Source organism: Panthera tigris, chromosome D3, assembly GCF_018350195.1.
Source record: "Panthera tigris isolate Pti1 chromosome D3, P.tigris_Pti1_mat1.1, whole genome shotgun sequence".
NCBI lineage: Eukaryota > Metazoa > Chordata > Mammalia > Carnivora > Felidae > Panthera > Panthera tigris.
Genome location: NC_056671.1, coordinates 67377647 through 67392889, shown reverse-complemented (window position 1 = coordinate 67392889; position 15243 = coordinate 67377647). Strand labels below are relative to the sequence as shown.

At 47.0% G+C, this 15243-nt stretch overlaps 1 long non-coding RNA gene across 1 annotated transcript; it reads right to left on the bottom strand.

Moving 5' to 3' along the window:
• Positions 1-639: 639 nt before the first annotated feature.
• Positions 640-2560, bottom strand: LOC122232615. Its single transcript, XR_006209975.1, has 3 exons — positions 2509-2560; positions 1447-1790; positions 640-1153 (listed from the first exon to the last, which is right to left on the bottom strand). It is a non-coding gene; the product is annotated as an uncharacterized LOC122232615 (long non-coding RNA).
• Positions 2561-15243: the final 12683 nt, after the last annotated feature.

Genomic DNA, 15243 nt, shown 5'->3' with positions numbered 1-15243 from the left:
CCTGCTGTGGCTGGTTAACAATGAGACACCAGGAGAGGGCGCCCGAGGACCGGTCAGAGCTCTCATCCTGGGGTCCCTCCTGCCACTCAGCCCCCAGCCCCAGCCTTTCCGTCCCCTGTCCCTCGGACCCAAACCCGCAACTCCCAGAGCCCTGACGAGCGAGCGAGCGGGCCGGATGATTGGCTCCTGGGGCAACGGCCTTTAACAAGCCAAGTCGTCTTTGCAATCATGTCTCCCCCCTGGACGCCTGTGTTCTTGACCTGGTAAGTGGGGATTAAAAAGAAGAATGAAAAGAACCACCACCCCGTCTTGCCAACCTCATGGAACATGAGGCTGTGTGAAGCTCCAAGCAGCTGAGGCTGGAAGGCCTGGCTTAGAAAACGCAGGGTACTATGCAGGTACAGGCTGGTGGCTATTTTTTCTTTTCCCCAAGAAATACAATGCCAGCCTGGGGAGAGACAGCCAGTTAAGGGAAATATATAACCCTTTACAAGGGCAGATAATGAAAGATATTTCCGTCAAGGTGAATTTTCTTTAGCAATAACAAAAAGTCAAGAGCTCAGTATTAGCAGTTAACCAAAAACTGTCACCCAACTTTTTTTCCTCTGCCGTATTACAGAAACACACAGTTTACGGAAAAAGAGAATAGGGAGAATGTTTACTTGTGAAATAAACGGAAGACGGCAAATTACTGAAATACTGCATCAAGCCTACCATTAGCGGCCACTGTATTCTTTGATTTCTCCAGTTTGGAATTACGGCGTTTTCACACAGCCACTGCCAAGCGCGGGAACGTCCGTGACTCCAGGGGCCTAGTCCTGACTCAGTTCTGACCCTGTCTCTGGTTCAGAGGTGGCCTCCAGCTCTGAGGACACGGGTCCTCTTTGGTGTCACCGTGACTTTCACCTTGAGCGCAGTGATGCGTTACTTCGCAGCTCCCTGGTCCTGCAACATCAGCGAGCGGCCGCGACTTCAGAGTTTGAAACAAGAATTAAAATCCGCATCCAGGAAGTGGTAACTGAGGAAGGGACCGTCCTGCGGGGTTTCTTTAACACGTCCAGCCCTCATTCCCCGCGACCCTTGCGAGCAGACTTCACTCTCCTCAACTGTCCTTTTGTGTCCTTCCATCGCGAGCGTCCGATGGTCTAGTGTCCTGCCCCCAGAAGAGGCGAGAGCAGCCATCAGCTGGGCCCTGGCCTGTGAGCCTTCCAGCCTGCAACCCCCACCCCGCCCCCCGCCCCACCAGACTCCCCCCTTCCCTCCTGTAACAGTAGACGATGGGTCCCTTGGAGGCTCACTCCGCTGGTGCCCTGGCCGCACCCTGCGTCTTGATGTCTCCTTCTCTCTCGGATCAAAATGCTCCAGTCTTTCCCATCCCCTCAACTGCCCACCTTCTGCTCTCATTCCCAGTCGGGGGTGTCCACACATCCTCCTGCCCTCTCTCACCTTTCCTGATCCTCGGTTCACTCCGGGGAGATTCCTGACACTGAACCTGCTCTTTAGGCACTGTCTTGGCAGGGGTCACCAACGGCCTCCGTGTTGTTAAACCCATCCGGCCCAACTGAACACCCATCCGACTTGCCCTCTGAGTCCCTAACAGGCCAGTTTCCGTCTTGATCCTTCTTGAGTCCCTCCCTCTGGTGAACGTCAGGGACCCCTTTCTACTGGTAGCCTTTCTTCCTTCTGTTTCCTTTGCAGGATTTTCCGCACTCCCCCATCTGACTGCTTTAAACGCTGGAGGTCTTCAAGGCTCTGTGTTGCATCCTTGTTTTCCTTTGAATCTTTTTAGTCTAGAAAATTTCAAACATAGACGAAAATCGAGAGAACAGGGTAATGAACCCTTGGGTACGCACCGCCCATCTTCAACAATTGCCAATTTAAGACATAAATATTCATAATATTCATCCTTGCCCTGGTTTACTCATAGGTAAACCCCATGCTACACATTATTTTACATGTAAACATTTTGGTATGTTTGTCTAAAAGATAAGGACTCTCCAAACATAGGCTTGATATCGCTAACGCACTTCATGTTTATTTAACAATAACTAGTTAGGTTGTTGGGTTCTCTCTCCTTCGGAATCTCATTTATATCCATGGTCTTAAGCAACCTGCATAGGCCACTGACTCCCAGGCTTAAATCTTCAATCCAGACCTTTCTTTCAGCTCCAAAACCCTATTTCTAATTCTCTATTTGACATTTCCACAGGCCGGGCTTGGAGGCACCTCAGGTTTAACGTGTCCCGAGTAGAGTTCATAATTTTCACCCTAACTCTGTTCCTCCTCTGAGCAACGCTGTCTTGGTATACAGCCTTGGTCTCCAACCAGGCGCCCACACCAGGAGCCTAGGCGTTGTCCTTCACATCTCCTTCACCCTCACCCCCTCATCCAACCCATCACCAGGTCCTGTGAATTCTTCCAGCAAAATATACTGACAATCCATTCACTTCTCTCCGCATAGCCGTGCGCCGAGCCCCCACCGCCCGCCCCCACCTGCAGGGCACAAACCTCTTGGTGGCTTTGCCTCTTTCACTTGTGCCCTCTGCTGAGTCTCCGTTACTCACACAGCAAGTGCATGCTGGGTAGGAGAATGTCAGAATAACTAACAGTCCGGCCAGTTAGTAAATGATCACTGCCCTGAGCCACTCCCCACCTCAGGGCTCCACCCCCATCCCAGCCACCAACCTCCTTCCATGGCCAAGCAAGGGACCTCAGTGACCTTGCTGCGATCGGAGGCTATGTGCTCAAATACTTAAAAACTTCACATGGTATTAGGATGACATAAGACTTCAGGTACCTTCTCTAGTGAGATTCAAGGGAAAATCCAGGAACTTCCGTGCCTCTACCCTCCAACAGCCAGAATTATATATTGACAGTATGTACATAGCCCTATCTTGGAGGGGAGAGGTGGTAGTGATGGGAGGGGAGGGGAGAGGAACTTTTGGGGTGCTGGTGACTTTCTACCCTAGATCTGGGTGGTGATTACACCAAGGCATTCACTTTATGAAAATTCATTGGTCTGAGCACTTACAACTGTATACTTTTCTACCGTTCTGTTCAATTTCAATAGAGTTCACTTAAAAAATAGCACCCAGAATTTCCCTGTGGTTGCTGCTCAAGAGGGGAGCAGTCTCTTGATCTTACTGTTTCTCTTGTTCACATTCTCTCCAGAAGGTTCCTGCACCGTCACGGGCTCCCGTGCCATCACTGAGGCGCTTTGTCTGTCTTCCCACCCCATGGGTCACCACCAGGGGTGCTGAGCTGATGATCGGTGAATGATGGGGTGGAACACAGGCCTCTTGTCTCTTACGTTTGCCCTTCAGCCTCCACAAGATCAACAACTCCAGGCTATTCAAGCAATGGGCAGTATCTTTCTCAGGGGCTAGGGGAGTTTCTGGAGTTACTGAGAGCCAGGCCAAAGATTTAAGTTCAGGTCCTTCTGCACTGCCCCTTGAACCTCACCAGGAGAGTTACCTAAAGATTCAGGCCATTAAAATCAAACCATGAAAAGATTCTTGATCTCACAGCTAGTAAGTGGAAATTCACATTCAAATCCCAGGGAGTCACCATTTCATACCCATTAGCTTGGTAAAAATTCCGAAGTCTGATAATACTAAGTGTAGGCAAGGATGCGGTGAGTTCAAACGTTTACAAGCGGGAGTATAAATTGGAGAGCACTTTCAAGAGAAGTTTGGCAATACTCAAAAGAGCCAAAGATGCCCCTGCCTCCCTGACCCAGGCATCTCCACTTGTAGGTCTATACCACGGGGGAGCATGGGAGCCTTATCACTAGGAGAATCTTCTTTTTTTTTTTAACGCTTATTTTATTTTTGAGAGACAGAGAGAGCACCAGCAGAGGAGGGGCACACACACACACACACACACATACACACACAGAGAATCCGAAGCAGGCTGCAGGCTCCGAGCTGCCAGCACAGAGCCCAAAGTGGGGCTCGAACTCATGACCCGTGAGATCCTGACCTGAGCCGAAGTCACATGCTTAACCAACTGAGCCACTCAGGTGCCCCTGTTGTCCCATTTCTTAGAAGTAAAAATCTGAGGTAAATATGGTGTATTGGTAACTTTGATAAAGCCAAATAGCAAAAGGGGTTTTATGGTCTATCCTTGTCTGGATGTTTGATGTTTTCCAATAAAATCAAGTAATGGAAAAAGTTACTTAGACCTCTCCAAGGACGGAGGGCGGGGGGGAGGGCATGAAGGATTCGTCCCTCTCCAAATGCCTCACCTGACCCAGTTTGGTCTTTGCTCCCCAGGACCTCCCCCTCTTCTTCAAGGAGCTTAGTTGGAAAACTCTAAAGCACGAAGTGGAAATTTCCACACGTCTCCCAGGCTGAGCCTGTCAGTGGAGTCCTTTCCTCAGCCCCACATCCCACCCTGAGCCCTTTGGCGCCCCCCAATGCAAGCAGCCGCGGTGTTTGGGAGCCAGACTGGCTGGGTCTGAATGTGGGCTCCCCCAGCTACCTGTCTGCGGGGCCTGGGACAAGTCACTCCAGGTCTCTGTGTCATAGGATGGAGGGAGACAGCTGGAGAGGGTTCCCTTTCTGCACCAAGGGTTTCGGGGAAACATGGGTAAGCTGGCCACCTGAGCTCTCTGCCGAGTTCTCCAGAATGGTCACAAACCCCGGGCACCTCCAGGCTCCTGCCCCTAGGAGGTGTTACGGCCACATCTCTGTGGCCCTCATGGCCTGAAGACACCACACGGGTCCCTTCCATCCTGTCTGCTTTCTCTGCCCCTAAGTACTTTCACGTGCGTGGCCTTCTGCAATGCTTGTAGGACTTGCTGAGATGGGAACGGGGTCCTTGCAGATGTGATGGTTAAGATGGGTGGGCCCTTATCCAATACGGCCTGTGTCCTTATAAAAAGGGGAGACGGGGAGACAGGTGCACAGGGAGAGAACACCATGTGACGGGGACGTCAGCTATCAGAGCGATGTGATTACGAGCCAAGGAAGGCCAAGGAAGCTTCAGCAGCGTCGCGGAACAGACTCCCTCACAGCCCTCAGAAAGAGCCGACCTTGGTAACATCTTGATCTTGAACTTCCAGCACCCAGAACTGAGAGACCATGCATTTCTGTTGCTTCTGCACCCCATCTGTGGTGCTTCTTATGGCAGCCCTCGCAAACGAATCCAGGGACTGATGTTAACCACTTTACGACGGAGGAACTGAGGACCCCCCCGAGAACCGTCAAGGTCACGCAGGTACTGAGAAAACTGAGCTAGCACTTGATTCCTCTGACACTGTCCCAGGGCGTTTGACAGTTTATACGAGGCAATCAGTGATTTCATCAGGGGCTGGGAATAAAAACATGTTGCGATTTATTCTTCCATTAAGCGTGACCAGTTACAACTGCTTTCTGGGTGGTCTGTTCTGAGCTTGATCTAGATGGTATTTGGGGAAAACAATGCTCTCACTTATCACCTGCGTAAGATCATATAACAAGCCAAATGAATGTCATGGGACCCATCGTAAAGACTGCAGCCTTCAGACACGCTATCAGCATGCTGGGTAATTAGAACGAGTCTGGCATGTTAGGCAGCTTAATTTACGGTACCTTTGGCATTTTGGCACAGCCTTGGCCTTCTGATCCAGGCGTCCTTTTCTGCTTTATATCCTTGGGTGTGGATGATTCTCAACTTCTTTCCTTGGGAGCAACCCCCCCCCCCCTTCTCCCTGCGACTCTGCTGAGCCGGTTCCCACACCGTGCTGTCAGCCTGCCAGGGGAGTTTTGGAGTGCGTGGAGGTGGGAAGGGCAGTGGCCATCGGTGTGGAGGTCTGCAACACATATTTCCATCGATCGTTGTGTGGCCTTGGCCAAGCCAGCCCCCCTTCTGGGCTCTGGTTTTCCCACCAGTCAACTGAGGGGCTTGGACAGGAAGGTTTGCTCTTGCCAAACTGGGAGGAGCTTGGAGATCTGCAAAGAAGATAGAGGAGGCCAAGAGCGGGGCTGGCTCACCAGCTATTTTTGGTGTTCAAAACTCCCATGAAAGTGGTGGGTTTTTCTCCATCATGAGCCTGAGCAGGACATCCGGAGGTTGGGCATCCGTCAGCTCAGCTTGGTCCTCTAATTTTGCCCATGCTCACCGGACCCTCTTGGGTGAAAAAGGCAGGAAACATGAATTAATTCTAATTTGTACAATGTAATTGGTAAGGAACTCTTCCAACAGACATCTTTTATTAAAAGACATCTTTGATTCTGAAAACGTGGAGAACAAGGGGGCTGGCGGGCCCCAGACGGCTGTCCGCTCTAAACGCCTGTGATCCCAGTCCTACACCGGACTGGTGCCCTCAGGCTCAGCGGTCCAGGTGGCGGGAGCCCAGCATCTGTGACCCGTCTCTGATGTTCTCAACAGCTGTGTCCCGTAACTTCCCCCCCTCCCCTGGTCATGCCACATCCTCTCTCTTCAGGTTGTAATTGAGGGTCGTATGCTCTGGAAGGGTTTCCAGCCCCAGCTGGTTGCCAGTTGCTGAGATCATCCTTGGCCGTGTTTGTGTACCTCTCCACGTTGAGAATGACTCTCGAATATGTCTTCATGTTGCATGTGGCACCCCTTCGCTGCAAGACGTGCAACTCCTTGAGTATCGGGACGGGGCTGTTGACAGCCCGTAACTGGATCTGGGGCCATGGATTCTTCCAGCCTCTGGCCAAGACCTCTGCCTCTGGCACTGTGGCGTCAGCTTCCGTGAGGAAGGGTCTCGGGGGGAGTGAATCGGTGATGGCCAGCGCAGCTAGTGAGGGGCCGAGTCGGAAAACAAACCCAGGCCTGGCTGATTTGGTAAGCAGTGTTCCCTTGTCTGTAATGATGTCATATGCCACACCACAGCCCATCTAGCTCAGGGGGACTGGGGGTGATGGACTCAGGGGGCAGGACCGGCTTTAGTGGGGCTTAATAACAACATATAACCTTCGTGGGGCAAGAGAAGTGCTTTCCTGAGCTCCTGAGGCATCCAGAGGAACAGCAGGGTCAAGGCCGGCTTTAGAGGCCGGTGGGGAGGTCTGCTTAAGGTCTGGGCGTGGCTGATGCGGGTGGTCCACCTGAGGTGACTCCCAGAGGCTCACTGGTGCAGCGTGGAGAATCAAGATCACAGGGAGTGCTGTTGTCTATCCATTTCCTTCTTTTCCTCTAATGATAGAATTCCCTCCCTTTTTTTGAAGTTGGGCACGTCGCTGCCCCGCCTGAGGGCTACTTTCCCCCAACTCTCTGGCGATGTGACTAAGTTCTAGCCAGTGGGTTGCAAGCAGTAGTGAGGAAGTTTTCTTAAAGAGAAGGAATGTTCCTTTACCTTCCCCTTTCCTTCTCGCGGCAATCTGGAAAGCAGACGTGATGGCTGGTGTTGGAGCAGCAAACTTGGCCTTGAAGTGACCTCGTAAACCTGAGGGGACCACGGCATGGAAGGTGCCGCTTCACGACACTGTGGAGTGTTATACTAACCAGAGTCCACCTATCTCTGGATTTGTGGGTGAGACACATAAGTTTCTTTTCCTTTTTTTAATTTTTAAGCTTATTTATTTATTTTGAGAGACAGAGAGAGATCGGGGGAGGTGCAGAGAGAGAGGGAGAGAGAGAGAATCCCAAGCAGGCTCTACAGAGTACAGAGACTGTCATGGGGCTTGAACCCGCGAACCGTGAGATCATGACCTGAGCCGAAACCAAGAGTCAGGCATTTAACCCACTGAGCCACCCAGGCGCCCCAGAAATAAGTTTCCATTTTGCTGAAGCCGTGGTTCCTGTGGGGTTTCTGTCTCCTTATCCCAAATTCCAGAGAAAACTTAATTCTTTTGTTTTTTCTTTTTTTTTCCAGTTTTTCTTTCTTTCTTTCTCTTTCTTTCTTTCTTTCTTTTTTTTTTGGTAATTCTTCTGATTACCTTTTGGTGCTGGTCTGTTCTGAACGCCTCTCTCACACTTGCTAAATCTCCCCTGTTTCATCGAAGAGAACAGAGCTCGCTGAGGCCCAGAGCCTCTGGCAGGAACTAGCATCTAGATGTAATTTACTGACATTGTTTTGTTTCTATGGTATTTATTTTTAGGTTACCATCTACTTAAGGTAGGTGATACCCTTTTCCATTTACAATAGTGACGTGAGGTCACTTTCCTTTTAAAATAATTTGCTTAAGCAAAAACAATTGAATTGATTTAACAGACATTAAGTGACTAAGAGTACAGTTTATGGCTATGATGGCAGAATTGAGGAGGTTATGGCTATGATGGCAGAATTGAGGAGGTTATGACGATGGCAGAATCGAGGAGGTTATGGCTACAATGGCAGAATCGAGGAGGTGGCTGGAAGCTGATTAAAGCTGGGGAAATACGGGTGTCGCTTGTGCTTTTTTAGAAAGGATTTCTTCCTTCAGTATCTTATGGTTTTTGTTTTTGATGATTCACAGTATTCTCGTAGTAGAACTACCTAATCCTTGAGGGCAATAATTTGGTAAATACTCCCACGGACCAAGCATGATAGGTAAGAGTATGAGCACTGAAGCCAAACTTTCTGCGCTCAATACTTTGCTCCTGCAATGATCAGCTGTGTGACCTGGGGCAGGCAACTGTACGTCTCTGTGCTCGACATCTCACCTGTACGATGGAGCTGATGATAGCATGCAAGGCACTGAACTGGGTAGCTGACATCCATTAAGTGTGCAACAAATGGCCGCTGTTATTCCTGATGCTATGTCTGACTTGAGCACATCAGGAAGTCCGTGTTGAAGGCTTTATACTAAGCCCTTGGGTATCGAATAACTCTGTCCTGATGCTCAAGAAGTTTTACATCTTATTTTTTTTAAGTCAAAAAAAATGTCATTTATTTTGAGAAAGAGATAGAGAGCAGCTGGGGGAGGGGTCAAGAGAGAGGGAGACAGAATCTAAAGCAGGCTCTGAGTTGTCAGTGGCCTTGAACCCATGAATGGAGAGTTCCTGACTTGAGCCGAAGTCAAGAGTTGGAGGCTTCACCAACAGAGCCTCCCAGGCGCCCCAAGAAGTTTTACATCTTGAAGATTTCCCCCGGTTTTTCTACTAACATTCTGTTCCAGCTCTCGTCCAGGATACCACACTGCATTGATCTTCACATTCACCTTATTTACCTCTCTTCTGTAACGGTTCCCCGTTTTTTCCTTGTCTTTAATGATCTTGCCACTTTTTAGCAGCACTTAGGAGTCTGGTATTTTACAGAATTTCCTGAAGTTGGTTTAGTAAAATGCTTTCTCACAGGTAGGCTGATATTATAGATTTGGGGGAACAATACCCAGAGGAGACATCTCACTGCATTATATCACGGGGTATATGATGCTGATATGTCTTATTACTGGTGATATTAACCTTGAGCCCTTGGTTAAGGGGGCGTCTGCCAGGTTTCTCCACTCTACAGTTAGTGTTTTTCTCTCTTTATACTCTATTTATTAGAAGAGAGTCTAAATTCAGCCCACACTCATGGGGAGAGAAATTATGGTCCACCTCCTGAAGGAAGGCATAACAAAGAACCTGTGAATATATTCCACCACAGTCATGAACAAATATTTTGAGGAAGATATTTTGAAGCCATATCCTGTTTTCCCTTAAACTTTCACCCACTAGTTTGAGCATTCGTTGATGGATCTTGCCTGCAGCCATTGCCATTGAGATGTCTGAATGGTGATTTTCTATTTTTCCAATTCATTCTACATTTATTCATTTTGTGTCTCATTTCATCCCCACCCTGTTCATTTATTCTTTCAATTATTTGTTTATATCAGTATAGACCAAAGGATATTTATTTTATTATTTGGGATATAATTCAATACTAACACATTGGGAGCTCTTTTAGAGTGGCCTAAAGCCTTTGACATGCTCCCATAATTTTTTTGAGTACTTCCTTACTTTCAGGTACCATAGGATGCTCAAAGTTCATCTTGTATTTTCCCTGCCCCAGCCCTGGGAATCAACTGTTTCTCCAAAGAACTCTGCTTCAGAAAATGGTATTTAGAAACCAAGATCTGAGCACTAGGTGTTCTCACTGCAATTGTGGTGTTAGTGTTTCTAAATCCTTTCAGTGAATAGATTTAGGAATGCATGTATATGTACTAACTTGCGTGAACCCACCTCTCTCTCTCTCCCTCTCTCCCTCCCCCATCATCATCATCATCATCAATTAGTTTCTGATATCTCCAACACTAATACAATACAACCAAGTTTATTCTAGCCTTCCTTTATTTCTCTTGCTTAATTGTAACTTCTTTCTCCAATAGTGACAAACTGCACTCTCAGGACTAATAGCAGAATGGAGAAGGCAGAAAAAAGAATCAGTGAATGTAAAAGTTCACCAGTAGAAATGTTCCAATCTGAAGAAGAAGGAGAAAGATTTCTTTAAAAAGAACAAGCCCTCTAGGATTTGTAGGACAATAGCAGACGTCTACTGATGTCTCAGAAGAAAGGAGAGAAATGATGGGGCAGAAAAAATATTTGAAGAAATGGTGACTGAAAATTTCCCCGATCTGCTGAAAGTCATGAATTTATAGATTCAAGAAATCCAGTGAACCCCAAGAAAAATAAACATAAAGAAAACCACATCTGGATGCATTATAGTCAGAATACTGAAAACTAGAGAGAGAGAGAATATTTGAAAGCAGCGAGAGAAAAACAACACATTACGTAGTGGGCAATAGTAATTTTGACACCCACAGACTTCTTGTGAGAAAACATGGAGTACCAGAAAATAGTGGAACAACATCGTTAAAGTACCAGAAGGAAACATAGTCAACCTAGAATTCTATATACAGCAAATATATCCTTCCAAAAAGAAAGCAGACACTCTTTTACAATGCCAGCAGATCTTCACTGGACGAAAAGCAAAACAAGTTCTTCAAGCTGGTGGGAAATTATACCAGAGGGAAACTTGGACCCCCAGAAAGGAATAAAGAACACCAGTAATGGTAAATGTCTGGGTAAATATATACAACTATTTTTTCCTCTCAATTTCTTTAAAATACATGCGGTTATTTTAAAAAGAAATTATAATAGTGTAGATGCAGATGTAATACACGTGACAACTACTGTGTAAAGAATGCTGGGGGTGGGGTAGTGTAAGGGGTAAATGATGGAACTATACAGTTGTAAAGTTCCCACATCTGATGTGAAATGATAGAATACTGACTGAAAAATCAAGAGTGTGTGCTATAATCCTTGCTGCAACCTCTAAAAATCATGCAACTATTTATATTTAAAAGATATATTAAATAGATATATTAAATGTAATTCTAAAATACGTTTAAATCGTCCAAAGTAGAAAGGAAAGGGGGAGTAAACAAGCAAGAACAGAGGAGACAAACCGGTAACAAATCATAAAATGGTAGACCTGATTTCAATCATGTCAATAATTAAATGTTAATGGACGAAGCAGTCCAGTTAATACATAGTAATTCTCATTATGATTACAACCATTATCACTGTGGGTTGCAGGAGAGTGAGGACATCTTTCTGATCTGATTAATCTTCTAGAATATCATTCAACCCTGAGCACCTAGGGTTTGCTCTGGGTTATCTGCTGCTTCTGGAAAAGGCTGCCTTGTCTCCCCACCAGGCAGTGTGCTCCTGAAGGGACCATGTCTCTGCTGAGTTCCCAGGCCTGAGGACAGAATTGGATGCTTATGGCATGGTCCTGACCAAATGCAGAACATCCCAGAATCAGCACCCAGGAGGACACAGCCATCACGGAATCCAACCTGACGAATGTCTCAGTCTCCCTTAATAGACATCTCTCATCTAAGATTAGTTTTCAAACAGATTTCTTAAGGTAATTAACGTGCACATTATATTTTTAAAAACTTGGCCATTAAAAGTCAGCCTTCCTCCTATCCTGGAACTATAAACGAATAAACACAAAGTTTTGCTATGTGTTCAGTCTGAACCCCCTCCTGGGGGACAGGTGGCAGGGCGTGGGGTGGGGCTGGACACACCAGCGACAGGAGCAGTTGGGTTTTGCATTCTTCTCTGCTCAAGCAGATGTCTGCCTCATGTTCTTTTTTTAGCTTTGGAAACCAACTTCCTGGAATCTGTGTCCTCACCATGGGCAAGCAATAATAGTATTCCAGAAAGCTTGTTTTTATGGAGGAAAATCCAGCTAAGCATAGTGGGCTGGTCCTGCCAGTTTCATAAAACGCAGAATTTGCATGAAGAGGAAAGTCCTTCATAACTGAGAGTTGAAGGAGTATGGGTGGGGGAGTGTAGCTAGAAATAATCTCTGCTGGTTAAATTTAGGGATTTAAAAAACAAGCCACTGGTGAAACGCTATTTAATATTCAAATGGTTTGGAATTGTTTCTCTTCAGAGGACAGGAAAGAGTGGAAAAGTGAAAAGGTCATGGGCTATGGAATCTGAGAATTGGTTTCATTCCCATTCTGTCGCTCATGGCGATAGCAAGTCACTAAGCACTAAGCCTCAGTTTTCCCATCTGTGAAATGATCCCGGCATATAGTAAATACTTGACAAATACAGTTTTCCTACCCATCACTTCCATCTCCCTGTGCTGTGGTGTTTTCTGGCTGCCGAATAACAAACCATTCCCAAACCGAGTGCCCTCAATGGACGAGGCATTACTCGTGCTGAGTGCTCAAGCAGCATCCGGTCATGGCTCCTGGTATTCTCGCCCTTCTTTGATCCTCTGCCCTTATGTGTGGCTGGACACAGTGACTTTCTTCTAATGAGTGGATGTGGCAAAAGTGATGGGACGTCACTTCTGTGATTAGGTTACAAGACCGGTGGCTTCGATCTTGCTCCCATTTTGGTTCAACTGCCATGGCTTGCGGGAAGTAAGCCACCACGTGATATTGGGCTCACCCGACAGGGAACTGGAGGCCATCCTGCCAGCAGCCACAGGAGTGAGCTTGGACTGCAGCAGCCTTCCCCAGGGGCACCTTGTGACGATTAAAGCCCCAGGCAACACCTTGATCACAGCCCTTGAAAGACCCTGGTGCAGGGGACCCAGCCAAGCCTTGTCCAGATTCCTGATCTGCAGAGGCTGAGGGAAAATAAATGTCTCAAGCCACAAAGTTATGGGGTAATTTGTTATGCAGTGATAGGTAACTGTAGGAATCTGCAATTTGGAGAGGACTCAGCAGGGAAGCTTGCCTGTCTTTTACTTGTCAGCTGGGTGGGTGTGGAAGCTGGGAACTGAAACTATGAAAGCTCCCTCCCCCTCCTTCCTTCTGTCTTTCCTTCCCTCTTTTCCTCCCCCCTTCCCTCCTGCACTTGTCTGGAGGTCAATGCTGGCTGTGGGCTGAGACTTTCGCTTACTGTTGGCTGGAACACACATGTGTGGCTTCTCTATGAGGCCGGGGTTTCCTCAGAACAAGGAGGCTGGGTCCCAAGGGAGAGAGAGAACAAAAGAGAGGAGGGGTAGAGAGAGAGAGAGGGAGACAGAGTGAGGGGCAAAGGAAGGGACAGAGAGAGGGGGAGTGCCGTATGGAAGCCGTATCACTTTTTCTAACCTAGCATCAGGAATTTGACTACATCACATCCGCTGTGTTAGATTCATTAGAAGAAAGAAAGACCCCAAGGCTGCGCAGTATTCAAAGGAGGGGAATTCTATTCTACTTTTTTAAGAGGGTTGTCCAAGAACTCGGAAGAGAATGTGGGATCCGAAATATTGCTATAGCCACCTTTGGAAAACGCGATCTGCCGCATTTGGGCAACTCCGTCTTCCTGCTTTCGTCAGGTGTCCCCTCTGCCCTTGTTGGCCTTACGTGACTTGGCACCCTTTAGAGGATAGGGCACCTGAGTAAGAGAAGATTTCAGAAAAGTCTTCTTCCTAAATGGTTCCATTTGCCGAGGAATCAGCTTGGCCATACGCTCTATCTGCCTTAGGGGCCCTCCCCCCTTTGCTCTTTGAAGACGCAATCTAATGTGATGTGGCAGATAGACTTGGGTAATTCCTAAGTGACAAGGGGGAAGACCTGAAGTTCACTGACTCACTGAAAAGCCACTTGCTTGGTGGCTTATCAGCTCTCTATGGGAGCAAATCTGCAAAGGCAGCACTTCTTGGTGAGGGAAAGAAATGAAGTAGGGAAAGGCTAAGAAAGGAGAGAGAGAAAGAAAAAGAGAAAGAGGGAGAGAGAGGGATGGAGGGAGATCACCAGATCAGACATAAGAAACAAATCCAGATAGATGAGTGGGCTTTCAAATATAGAAAGAGGAAAAGAATGGAAAACATGAAATATAGAAAAGCAATGACCCAATACTACCCAGAATAAGGAAGCGAGTAGAACGCTGCTTTTGAAAAACAGCTTTATTGAGATATAACTCACATACTACACAACTCACTCACTTAAATTGCACGATTCGATGGCTTTTAGTATGTTCACAGAGTGGTTCACAATCAATTTCAGAACATTTTATCACCCCCCAAAGAAATCTCGTACCCACTGGCACTCACTCCCCACCCCCTCCCAGCCCCTAGGCAACCGCTACTCTACTTCCTGTAGATTTGCCTGTTCTAGACATTTCATATAAATAAAGTGATACAACACGCGGTCTTCTGTGACCGGCTCCTTTCAATTAGCGTAACGATTTCAAGATTCTCTCGTGTTGTAGCGCGTGTCAATACTTCATTCCTTTGTATCACTCAATAATATTTCATTGTGTTCATACACCGTATTTTATGTATCTATTCATCAGCTAATGGGCTTTTGGGTTGTTTCCATTTGGGGGCCATTGTGGCCCATGATGACACAAATACGCACCTGTAGGTTGTGGGGGTATGTTTTCCTTTCTCTTGGCTCTATACCTTGGAGTGAAATCGCTGCATTCCACGACACCTCTGTGTTTAACATTTTGAGGAGCTGATAATTTGTTTTCCAAAGTGGCTGAGCTATCTTACATTCTCACCGGCACTGTATAAAAGTTCCAGCTTCTCCACATCTCTGCCACAGCCTCTGTCTTTCAGGTTATAGCCCTTCTAGTGGGCGTGAGGTGGCATCTCACTGTGGTCTTGATTTGCATTTCCCTGATGGCTGATGAGATTCTGAACCTTTTCTTGGGCTTATGGACCATTTATACATTTTTTTTTTTTTTCAAGAAACGTCGACTCAGATGCTTTGCCCACTTTGAAATTGGGTTATTTGTCCTTTTATTGTTGAGTAGTAAGAGTTCTTTAGATGGTCTGGATGCAATCCCTTATCAAATACATAATTTACAAATGTATTGTCCCATGATGCAGGTTGTTTTTCCCCCATTTTCTTGATGGTATTGTGTGCATGG